Source organism: Cuculus canorus, chromosome 2, assembly GCF_017976375.1.
Source record: "Cuculus canorus isolate bCucCan1 chromosome 2, bCucCan1.pri, whole genome shotgun sequence".
In the NCBI taxonomy this organism is placed as follows: domain Eukaryota; kingdom Metazoa; phylum Chordata; class Aves; order Cuculiformes; family Cuculidae; genus Cuculus; species Cuculus canorus.
In genome coordinates, this window is record NC_071402.1 from 50373291 (window position 1) to 50386756 (window position 13466).

Here is a 13466-nt window from a genome sequence, read left to right on the forward strand (position 1 = left end):
TGTGGCCCCAGTGATTATAGTTAGGCAAATACAGCAAGAACCCACACATGCTTGAGCCCTTCAAAGTATCTTTTTTTCCCCCCTCAGTTTCCACTTGTTAATATTTGACTGAGTCTGTAGTTTGAACAAGTACTTCCCAAATATAATTCAGCTTTCAAAAAAAAAAAAAAAAAAAAAGCCACCAAACGTTTACAGTGTTCAGAGCATTTATGGCTGAAACTCGTTCTGCAGGTTCAGCCATCTGTCCTGCCCATCCTTGCACAACCATACTCTTGTAAAATGCAGTCAGTTGTCTTATTGGGGAACTTGCAACGACCCTTGGGACCACATTCAGTTCCTGGATATCTCACTGAGATGACTTCTTGGAAGCAGTAAAAGCAAGGAAGATGCTAGGATGATGTGTCTCCAGATGCTTACAGAAGCAAGGAGGGAAGCAGGCATTGAAATGCAAACAACGATCTCTCAAGGGATTCACCTGAAGGAGGGACATACCCAAAGTGAGGGATTGTGATCATCTCCATAGAAAAAGGACGATCAGACACACGCTTCTGACAACATTGATGTGAATTGTTGTACCAGTAGGAACACCAGAGCTGTGATAACATGATTATTACTCAGATTGCCAAGTGCAGTGATTACCATCACTAACGACCATCCACATAAAAGAGCTTGTCATGGTGATCCAATCTTGCTATTTACCATTGGGGAAATGTATCTGAAATTCCACAGAAGTTGGAATAAAATCGGTCTCATCAACTCCAGCAGCTGCTCTACCAAGGACTTTGTAAAGGTCTATGCATATCTAGGCACAGGTGACTCAATGTGAATTTGCACAAAGGCTTCTTCATTCTGCTTCTGGCAACATAAATGATTTTAAAGAGGATATCAATTATACAATTCTGATGGAAGTTACAACAATTGTTCTTATGTGAACCTGTTCATCTGTTTTAAATCTCCTTAATCCTGTGCCAGGACAAATGTGAAATCAGAGAATTTTACGTACCCAGGTTCTTTTTTCAACCATGCATATTTATCAGTCCTGGATTTCAGATTTCTGAATGGTGTGTAGTGATATTGTTTGTTCACCAAGATGGGGAGACAGGGATGCTGCAATAATAAGAACAAGGAAGTCTATTTTGCCTATGAAGAAAATCTCTTTGGTTTTTTAAGGCTTCATGATAAATGTAAACAATTCTGTGGTTTTAGAAATGATAGGTATTTTTTAACATGTAAATATAATATTATTGTAATAATCTTCAGCATTGTAATAATCTGAGAGATTTTTTCACGAGCAAAGTAGGAGGCTGTGGGGTTCATATCAAAGCTTGTCTAATTTGTGCAGACTTACAGAAATTGCAAAAATAGGGTGGAAATTGCACTGCATGACAGCAATTCCACTTCCACGTTGCCTTACTTGTAGCTGGAACAAAATTACCTTAGGTGAAGCTCTGTCTCACCATGGCAATTAAAAAATTCTGATCTCATCTCGTCACAAGGTAGGGAAAAAAATATTGGGAAGGCTGAAAAAGGGAGAGAAACTTTTTTTAACAGGTTGACTTCCAATAAAAATCCAGTTAAGGTTAATAATATTTATTAAACATGCGGGATAGGTGGTTTGAGTCAAGAATTTTTTTACCAGATCTGCCTCACTTCTCAGAAATAAAGAAATCCTCCAACCCAAGAACAAAAAACCTAAAAATAATTGCTGTCCTCCCTGATGTTGTTTCAGTGCTGGTGAAATCACACCAGATCACACTGCCCTTTGCAGATGTCCTTGTTGAAGGCCCAGTTTTGTTGAGCTGAGCTTTGCCTGGCCACTTAAATAACTACCAAATTTTTCATTGGTTTCTTCCCATTCCTGTCCTAGGTCATGGATGCTGCTTCTTCACCCCTGGAATTTCCAGTGCTGTAGATGCCACATCTCCAGTGCCTCTCCTGTTTTGCTCCTTTTGTTTCCAAGTGTCGCTTTACATTCGTAGATGCTTATTCCACTCTATCTTCTAATATCATTTCTCACTGGAAAATCACAGTTGGAGCTGTCTTGTCATTTCCTCTCTGGAAGGCACCACTTTTACTGTAGCACATGGAAAGATCATGGTTTTCTTTTCAGTAATAACATCTGACCAGCTCAAGCAGGTAAGCAGAGGCAACTTGCAAGCTCTTGTCTATAGTGTTGCTGCCAAATAACCCCTCTTTGTAGCACTCCATCCTGGAAATGCAGCCACGGAGCATTTCACATTTTCAAAGTGTAAATCAGGCTCATATCTTGGATGTAACTAGTACAGTTAGAATACCGTCTGTTTAAATCAGCTCAGAAAATGAAAACCAAATAATGAATGAGCACAGAAAATTAGCTTGGCAGAACTCCACTGGGATGATTTGTTTTCCAAAGTGCAGCTGATTTACAGATTTGAGGCCTTCATTGGTGCCCTCTTGGTTTAAAGTAAGATATTTCAACAAAAGTTATAGCTGAAGAACAGTTCTGCTGATCCAGGAAATGTTCTGAGGGTGACAGTAAATGCTTGAGGTATGTGCGAGAGGTCTATATCCCAGCTGGTACTGTTACATCTCCGCACAAAGCAGCCAAGCAAGCCGTGTTCCTGAATTTATTTGCTCTCCACACCCTTGCCTTGCTCACAGTTCCATGGCCCTGCTACCCCAACAGACCAAGATTGGGTTTAGCCAGATTTCTGCAGATTCCCACTGAAAAGGCACCCTCTGGCTGGAATGGGTAAACAGAGGCTCAGATGCCTCTCCATAGCTCCCAGATACCAACCATCCCTTCCCATGGGGGCAAGGTGATTCCTCAGATAGTTTGGGTGCTGAGTCTGCACCCGCTGTCCAGTCTGGTCCGTTGATGATGAGGATCAGGGCATCCAGTTTTCAAATGGCCTTTTTTTGACCCAGTAGCTTTGCTTGTCATCATTATTACTCGCTGGTGGGACAGCTGCAATGACCCAGGTTCCTGGCTGCATGTGGTGCAGTCCCTGCAATGAGTCCCTCACCTCTGCGGCACTGCTGAGGGCAGAGGAAAGCCTTCAAGAGCGAGACCATGTGTAAGAGCCTTTGGAGGAAACAAATGCTAAACAAGCTGCTTCCTTGGGCCTGCTGCAGTTTTTCTTAAAGGGAAAATAAAGGGAGAACAAGATCTTTGTATGCTTACTCCTATTTGCTGTCCACCTGAAATGTTTAATATCCATCAGGTTCTTGAGGGAGGAACCAGCAATTCTCTGAGAGATTTACCTACATGCTTCATCAGTCATAATGGAGTTTTTGTCCCCTAACAAACTGGAAAGTTACTCTTTTTTTTTATGACAGAGGCATTGGTAGCTGACACCAAGTGGAATACCTGACTGCATGCTTTCTAGCTGTGGGAAGGTGCCCACAGGCATTTATGAGCTCTCCGTGATGGAGTAGATTGATTTTTACCACAGCATGCAACTAGATGATAGAAATTTAAACCATCGTAAGATACGACAAAGTACCCATCAGGGATTATATAAGCAGTACAACCCTATTAATTTCAGTGTCCTGAGCATAAGGATTTTTACCCATTGTGTCAATTTAAAATGTGAAACCAAACCAAGCCGCAAACTCATGAGGGTGGATTGTGCCTTCACTTCAACTCCTACACCATAATTAAGTAATCTACTTATGGATGTGACTGCGGGGGGTGATCTGTCTTTTAGATGATGTGACATATTGGCTAGAAAAGCAATGTGGATGTTTACTAACAACTTCCTCATAAATAAAAATTGGAAAAAAAAGTTTCATTAAAATCTTAAGCTTTTAAAATTAAGAAGACAGACACAAACCATTATTCCATGTGTGATGTGAAAAATGAAAAGAGAGAGCCCTTCCACCATGGAGGGAAAGATGGCTTTGTTTCTAGCACACCTGAACTCTAAAAGTTAGGAAGGAACAGAATGGCGGGTGATATTTCCATTAATTTACCTGGGTCTACAGAACAACAAGCAAAAAATTCTGCCACAGTATTCTCATAGACATAAATACCAACAGTTATCAATCTATCTTCAGGAAGCTTTAAGAAGAAGAGCTTTGATAGGACAGAAATTAGGAAATACACTCGAATTATGGAGAAATTGTCTGCAAGAAGGCCTAGTCAGAAATGTAAATTCATAGCAAAAGGCATTTTCAAGAGTTAAAGATTTTCAAAGTGGCACTGTGGTGACTTGCACAACACCACCTAGACCTCTGTGGCATGTAGATTTTAGTGATTTAAAATCAGCAGCACCTGGGGCATCATCTCCAATGAAGCGATACAGAGAGTGTTGCAGAAGACATATCCTGATGTCCCTGCTGAATGGGCAGGGGACAGTAACACTTGGGGGCAGCTGAGAAACACAGCTGTGCTGGTCCAGCTGGGCAAACAGAACTGGACCTGTACTTTCTCCGCCACCCAGCACCTGCCCAGGAAGGCATTCCGGGGTTAAAAGCACATTTTCTGCTTTTTTTTTTCTTGGAAAAGGAAGAAAACCTTTCTCATTTTCAGGTTTGTTTTTTTTTCTTGCTTCACTTTCTATCCCTGTTTTTATTTATGCCACAAGTTCTTCCTCTTTATGCCATCTTCATGATTTTCTTGTTCTTACAAATAGAAGTGAAAAGAATAAAAAAATAAAAAAATATTTTAAAAAGGGAGCAGGAAAAAGTAATAAACCAAAAGGGAAAAAAAAACCCCATCAAACTCCATCTCTTTTTCAATGTCATATTTCTTTAAACATAAAAATTTTGGGAGAATAACAGAAATTTCTCTAAGGAATTTCTTTTTCTGAAGATAAGTTCTGAAATATCTGCTCTGTATTTCTTTTACAAATTTTCAAGCTGGCTGATTCCCTATATCTGTAATGCAGTACTGGAAAGTCTTAATTGCTCCTAAGGGCATGTGAAAGCAAACTCATCGCTTAAGACTGAAAATCCTCAGAAAGATAGCACTCAGCAAATCAAAGCATGAGACTTATACTTCTCATATTCGCACATCATCATTATTTAATTAAAGCTGTAGCTGAAGGAGAGAGGGAGAGCTACAGCACTAACTTCATGTGGCCACCAGAGAAAATTTTCTGTTTCCTTTATGTGGATGTTACTTTTCATCAATGGTTCCAGAATATGGTCAGGGGGCATCTCGGCACTGTACATGCCATTCACACAGAGCGGTGTGTTGGTGGCATGAGCAGGAGGGCGGGTGTGTTTTTTTGCAAGTGTTTCACTTTTTTTCCCAATAGATGTGGGCAAAGTTTTGTGTAATTTTCCAGTGACCTTGATTATGCAATTGTGTACGACTGCTGCCCTAGACAACATCAAAGATGCCATTCGTCATCAGGTGGCAGGCAGCCCCAGTGAGGCGAGGGCCACCCAACAGTGCCAGGGCAGGTGGCCCTCCAGCCTGCCTTGATTAATGAGATTTTCCTGGGGAAGCTCTTATTGCTCCCACTCCATTTTTTTGAGCAGGGAGAAGGTTACAGAGCTGGCAGTCATAAAATGCACAGAGGCATCATCAGGTAGAGAGTGATATACAGCAAATAGACTGAATCTGTTTGTTTCCCCTTCCAAGCAAAGAGAAGATGGTCCCAACTGAGCAACAGCACATGCTTAACTCAGGGGCTCAAACCTCATTAGAGTCAAAGAGTTAAATTCAGCCTCTTTTGAAGTCAGCAAGGACAACTCTTCATCTCAATAGGGCCAGTTCCTCCTCCCATGCTAAGTGGTTTGATGAATCTGCACTATAACAAGGTGCAAAAGAACATCATTTCTTCCCTCCTTGACCAGGCACAACCCTTTTCAGTGATGTTGGAGCAGGGGCCAGGATATGGCCCTTGCACCCATTCTCATATAGAACATCAGGAATATCAGAGGGAATCACTGACCACATTAAGTTGCTGCTCCTCTCCACTGCCAGCCGTGGGCAGACAGTGAAGGGCAATGACTCTGCAGAGGCAATGGGGAGAAGGAAGCAGAAACATTAGTCCCTGAACCTCTCTTTGCCATGTGAGCCATGTGTGCCAATGCTCTATAAACCTTCTCACCAACATCACAGGTACAGAGGAAACTACACACCCAAGCTGCAAAAATGTGGCTAACACTACCTCAAAACCCTATCATCACAGCCAAACTCTCTTTCAGTGTTATCATAATTTAACCCTCCCCCTGAAAATAGATGAAAGCCACCTACACCTAGTGTTTCAGGTGGTTGAATGTTGTTATTTTGTGGTAAGGCCTGCAAAACTAACCTATGACAGATTTCTACCTGCTCCTCTTTGAATACATCTCTCTTTTTGGTCCCATGTCAAAAATATTTTTCCCTGAAAGCCTAGGACAGAGGTTTTAGGAACCAGGTGATCTGTCTCCCAAATCATCTTGGCATAGTGAGGCAGAGAGGAACAAAAGTTGCCCATTAACCGCCAATTTTCAGAATTGTTTTGCATTACATTTCCTGTTATACATGGGTGAGAATTTTCTCATCAAAGCATCTTCCTCCCTTCCTTCCTTCCTTCCTTCTTTCCTTCTTTCCTTCCTTCCTTCCTTCCTTCCTTCCTTCCTTCCTTCCTTCCTTCCTTCCTTCCTTCCTTCCTTCCTTCCTTCCTTCCTTCCTTCCTTCCTTCCTTCCTTCCTTCCTTCTTCCCTCCCTCCCTCCCTCCCTTCCTCCCTTCCTTCCTTCCTTCCTTCCTTCCTTCCTTCCTTCCTTCCTCCCTCCCTCCCTCCCTCCCTCCCTTCCTTCCTTCCTTCCTTCCTTCCTTCCTTCCTTCCTTCCTTCCTTCCTTCCTTCCTTCCTTCCTTCCCCTCTCTCTTTTTCTCTCTTCCTCTCTTTCTCTCTTTCTCTCTCTCTCTCTTTCTCTCTTTCTCTCTTTCTCCCCTTCTCCCCTTCTCCCCTTCTCTCCTTCTCTCCTTCTTTCTTTCCTTCTTTCTCTCTTTCTCTCTTTCTTTCCTTCTTTCTAAAAAAGTATGGCAGAAAATGGAGTGAAAAATAAGAAGGAAGGAAAAGAAAAGATAAGCTCTGGTCAATCAAGACCCAGGTCTCTTGTCTCCACTTTGTGATATGTTTTATGATCTCAGACACAACAGATTGTGAGCCTGCAATGTTTGGAAATAGTAGATGATTAAACCTTCTGGCCAGGTGTAAATGCAACCTTTGTCTTCTGATGACTGTGTGAGAATTACCTTCTTTCTCAAAGTCCTCTTCTGGCCCACTGTTAAAAACGTCTCCTGCTTGGAGCTGCAATCACAAAGTGCTTCCACTTTATTTCTCATCTATCCAGCTGCCAGTGCTGTCCATATCACTGCAACTGTCCTGAGAAAAATATGCTGAGCAAGCTACTAAAAATTTAAAAAAATGTGGCCTGTGAGTTTTTCTCCTTCTTCTCCTGGGGGGGATTTTGTACCAGGCAAATAATAAAAAATGTGTAATGATTGACTAGGCTTTTAAACCTTAGCTGAAGGTAAGTTTGCCTTGTTTTTCCAGTTAAATAGTCTCACTAGCCCACTTCTCTTTCTCCAGTTTATCATGCCACAAAGTCTCCTTCAGCCTGATTCATTCTTTATTCTTTAGAAATTTGGGCAACAGTCAAATCTGACCTTTAGAGTCATAAACAAATTAAATTGTTTCACAACCAAATAATATGAAACAATATTGAATAGCTAGGCTTCCGCTGAGTTTCCTCTTAAAGAGAAAGAAGTCCCAAACCAGCACAGATAGAGGGAGAGAGATGGAGGACAAGGTGTGCTGATACTCCCTGAGGCAAAAACACACTGAAGCGCTGGGGTTTGGCTCTGAACTAATAGGTATCAGCACTTTGGAAGATGCTGTGAGAGGTGTTATTAATTATTTACTCTTTTGGGGGCAGAGAGCTCCCCAGGAGGCATACCCTGCTGCAAGCCCGTTGCTCCAGAGCCGGCAGCACCCCACGCTCTGGCTACAGTTCAAGGTGAAACCCAAAGGTGGCCAAAGTGGCCTTGGTGCCGCTTGGTCGGAAACCATTTCTCCTCTCCCCTCTGTTTGCCTGAACTTTGGCTGTGCATGGTCCATCCTCGCTGCACACACAGGGCACCCGCTGCCACGCGCGGTCCTGCTGACACGGGCAAGGGACAGGGCTGTGTCACCTGGTGTTGGCTCTGCGGGGACATCCTTGGTAGCCCAGCGGTTCCCTTCCCATTGGCTCACATGCATTCCCAGAGGCTGCCAGCCCTGCAAGGTGGCAAGCAGGGAGCTCTCTCTAGGAAGATGCTATAGAGTTTAGCACATTTGCAGAGCATCGCTGGAATGTGAAGCATCTGGGGCAGATGCAGAGACTTGATAAGGCTCCTCACTGTCCTTAAAAACACTGTGAAGTGGCCAGGTAGGGATTCCCCTGGCAAAGGGAGATTCCCTGTCTGGCATGGAGCTGTTCCTAGTTGCCGGTGAGGCTCTAGGACCACCGGAGGCAGTCCAGCCTTGGGTCCCATGGAGATCCCCTGTGGCTCCCCTCTTCTGTGTGTGGCAGGGTGGTCCCTGGGTGTCTGCTCTCCTCACCCTCTTTGCAAGGGTCAGGCAGCTGGGGACAGGCCAGCCCTCTTCCTCCCTTGCCTGTGCAGTAAGTTATGTAGTTTTTGCATAAAAGCCCCTGGCTGATGCCAGCCTCATGTCACAGCACCCATATTTGGAAGAGGGGTGCCACCAGCCTCTTGCTCCTATGCCATGGCTGGTGCAGACATCTTCATACCTCTGGCTGCCCATCAGCACAATGCTGGCCCATCCACAGGGCATCGCTCCACAACCGTGCAGGCACTGGGACCCTCGCACTGATGACATACTTCTCTGCTGTGCCACCACGGAACCTGGGGAAATTCCCTGTCCTTGTCCCAGGTGCATGGGGCAGCTCTGGGCTGGAGAAGCAGTCACAGGCTGGGCATCAGGGACACACACCGCGTTGGTATGACCTACACTTGAACAGCAATAATCTGAGAATGGTGCACTCACATTTAATATAAAGGGAACCCAAACTATGGCTTAATTCTTCCTGCACATGATTTCTGCACACATGACACAAGCAATGATCTGTTTACAAGAGATGTGCGAACAACACCAATAGCTGCCACTTTTCTCCTAGGCTGGACACTCAGCTACAGAGGTGCTGTGGACAACCATCCACAGCCTAAACTCCCATTACTGTCACCGATATGAAAAGCCTTTAATTATCCACAGCTTAGTACCATTTACAAAGTGAACACTGGCAGACGTGAAGCACATTTGGATGCCTTAATTAACTTGAAGAATTATGAAGCCATGACTGTAACTGAAATATAGTTTAACCTTTTGTAAACAATTTGACATAAGAATGGTGAGGCTAAGAATTAGATTTAGGAATACATCTAAATATTTACACTACGTTCATTACACCAGTATCTGAGCACATGTTTATGTTGTAACCTCCACTTCTACATCTGTTACTTTTGCTTTGCTGTATTACCCCGTCTTGCCTATTGCATTGTGCCCTGGATGCCTTCCTGAAAGGGCTGCCTGGGTCCGAAACCATTCGGGTAAAAGCTCTTTCTCTGGGCAATGTATTTCCCATGGTCTCGGTGTAAGGCTTGCTGAGGTTTCAAAACCAGGACACTGGATTGAACAGACTCCTGGCTTAAACCAGGCCGGAAACCTCTACCTTATATAGCCCTGGTGAACTAATCATAGAATCACACAATGGTTTGAGTTGGAAGGGACCTTAATAATCATCCAGTTCCAACCCCCCTGCCATAGCCCGATCCACTAGACCAGGCTGCCCAAGGCCCCATCCAACCTGGCCTTGAACACCTCCAGGGATGGGGCAGCCACAGCTTCCCTGGGCAACCTGTGCCAGTACCTCACCACTCTCATAGATTTTTGCTCCTTATGCCTAGCCTAAATCTGCCCCTCTCCAGTTTATACCCATTGCCCCTCGTCCTATCACTACAAGCCTTTGTAAAAAGTCCCTCCCCAGCTTTCTTGTAGCCCCTTCAGGTACTGGAAGGTCGCTATAGGGTCTCCTTGCAGCCTTCTCTTCTCCAGGCTGGACAACCCCAAATGTCTCAGCCTGTCCTCATATGGGAGGTGCTCCAGTCTCTGACCATCTTTGTGGCCCTCCTCTAGACCCGTTCCAACAGCTCCATATCTTTCCATATCCATATCCATATCCATATCCATATCCATATCCATATCCATATCCATATCTTCTATGCCCCTAATGTCGTGTTTCTGAGTCCTCTGACACAGAGCTCCAGCCACCATGTTTCATTGTGTCAAGGAAATGCTGCAGCAGTAGTTGCTGCAATCAAAATGCTGATAGAAACAGAGTTTAAGGGTACTAAATGTTTCACTGTTAACACAGCCAATTTAATGATGTTTCAGTGTTAACAAGGTCAATGTGATACGGTTTTTTTGAAGACCGAGGAAAGGAGAATGCTGATTCTGAGATACACGTAAATCCGTGAAATAACATTCTAGAAGACTTATAACTAAATAAAATACATGCGTATTTCAATCAAATGTTTTGCTCTAAATGATTTTTTTTTCATTTAAAATATGTTAGTCAGTAAAGGGAAGAAAACTAATTTTGAAAACAAAAATCAACATTTTTGAATTTGTAAAGTTCAAAACAAAACTTCCTGTGCCTTGGAATTTTGTTTCTGAAATAAATTTTCTAGTAAATAAATTGTTTATCGAGAATAACACATCTAATTCTTGGAGTGAAAAGTAATGTTAGTAATCCCACACATTCCCACACAATTTTTCTTTTTTTTTTTTTTTTTTTTCCTGTGGAACAGAATTGTAGGAGCTGCAGGCAGAAGTTTCGACCAAAGGGCATTTTGGGGATTTTTGACAGGGTATTTCTAATTTTTCCTACTAGACCTCCCAATACTTGGCTCTTGTCCCATTCCACAAGAACTCTTTTGCAGTCACCATCTTCAAGGTGTTATCCTAGCATCCTAACAGAGGTGTTCCCTTGGCATTCTCTGTTCTGCCTTCCCAGCCCATCTCCTGCTGCTCCAAGTGCCGAACACAGGCATCAGAGGTGCAAACATGGTCTCAACAGGTGACAGTTCCCATACTGGACTGACACTAGTCATTTAACATGGTCACTTTGTTTCTACTAAGCTAATAAAACAAAAAGGTTTTGTCATTTCCATGGATGTGTTCCTTTCAGCCCCCCGCTCACCCTAATTTCACCAGTCAGTGCCCTCAGCACGGCACTGGGCAGTAGCAGCTCCCTCGCCATCCTCCTTGAGCAATGAGTTTATCTTTGCAAGGGACAATGAGTATTTGCTGGCCAGATGGAGAGGAGGAGCACCACCCCATCTTTGGCAGCCACATCCCCTGAGGAGCGTGTGGAAGACCTTGGTTACTGCTGGAAGAAGAGCCTGGCAGAGCCACCTTAAGTGGGATGGGAACCTGACCCCGAGATGCTCACTGGCAGGTAGATGCTGGGGAGCCCAGCACAGGGAGCCTGGGTTCCTCGCTTAAGGCAGTGTCACATTTGCAATGCAGGGACGTCTTTCACCTCCATCCTCATATCTATCAGCAATTCTGCTTACTGAGACTCAGTCCTAGACTGTTTCATGTTATTCCTGTTTCATCCACCTGCTATTATTATCTTCTGCTGTTCTTCAGAAATTACTGCCAAATTATGCTGAGGGCTTTTTTTTTTCTTCCCCTCCATCATTAATTTCTTTTCTAGGGTGGAGAGCTTCCCAGATCACCCTCCACCCACTTACACACATGCATGCACACACACTTTATAGAAAGTGTTTACTTATGCGGGGGCAATAGTTTAAAAGGTAAATGAAATAGAGGACGCAGCCTGGATTGGCTTAGCAACACAAACAGTGCCAGCAGGTAAAGGGCCCAGGCCTGTTCTTTCCCACCTCAGAATTGTTTTAAAATGACACCCCTTCATAATTAATTGTACAGCACCTGATTAGTCACTATTGACAGACCCAGAGCCAATTGACTCTTTTTTTAACTTCTTTTTTTTTTTTTTTTTAATCTGGCTAGGGAGAAAATACCGAGTGCCTGTAGCCAGACATAGGCTCTGCCTCCTGGTGATTACATCAGGCAGCTGAGCAATTAGAGCCAGTAGTATCACCTCAGGAGCTGGAGGCTACAGAAGCAGGATCACAGTCCAATCTTAGCCTTTAATATGAAAATGAAGAAGGGAAGCAACAAATCCAATAAACCCTAGAAATCAAACAAAGCCAACTGGGAGTTCGTTTGTTGATAAGCCGAAGGAAGAAACACAGCTGATAAAGGCACTTCTTCTGCTGCTCCAGTGGGTGAGGAGGATTAAATTATTCAGGAGGCAGCCTGAATCCATCCAAGTTGGAAGGCAGTCCCAGTGGCAGAGAACATGTGTACGTACTTCATTAGCAATGGCGTTGGGTCAGAAGGGGTGGGTTTTTACTGCTTTCCCACTTCTAGGCATCTGTAAGCACTTTGCAAATCAAATGAGTTTGCTTCCTGACAGGGCAAGGACACATGACACCAGGAGAAGGGACCAACAGCTTTTGCTCACCTTGATAGTACTATCTTTCAGTAAGCTTTGAAAGAACAAAGTCAGTCTCCATTACCACTAAAGCATTTGAAGTCCTCCATCTCCAGATCTCCAGCAGCCTGCTTTCCCAGACACACCAATTTCATCCACCTCAGCGCTGTATCAGTTTAACTTAGGCATTCTACAACCCAATAAAGCTGAGTCCTGCCACTGTGCAAACACTTTACTCTCAAAGAAGAGGATCCGTACAAGACCTTAGCCAACTTCAGTGTACTTCTGAGTAAGGTATTAAGCCAATTCCAGTGCCTACATAGGCACTTGCTCTAGTGTGAGTTAATCGGTTTAAACCCATACCTTTAGGTAAATACTTGTGTGCAGTCAATCACTTGGTATTTGACCAAAGCTTAGTGAATACAATGTGAATGAATGTGCGTGCTGAATAAATAAATAAATACATCCACTTAATTAAGGCTCCTCTTTGACCATTCTTCTTGCAGAAGAGGCACGGTACATAGAAATCCCTGGAGTCTGCTCTAAAGCAGATTGCATGAATTTGGCAAAGGATCTGCTGCTCTGGAAGCTGAGGAGCTCATCAGGAATATGTTGTTCTGGAAAAACTCTCCTGAATGGAAAGGCCTCCACTTAGCCCATATTTAAACTTCCTTAACAAAGGTGATTTTATAACCCAGACGTACTGACTCCCAAACTCAGGCCCAGAAGAATAGGAGACTGAAGAGCAGAAATCCCACAGCTGACTGATGCAAACCATCTACGCTGCGCCATGTGTAACTCCTTTTAAGCATACCTAGCCCTGGACTGGGCTGGTATGCATGGTCCAAATATGCCCTGAGTTACTTTCTCAGTTTAAATTAGCATAAAATGCAGTATATGGTTAATAGAAATCACCCAGCTAAGAGAGAACCAAATCACAGCTATTTATAGTTACACGTT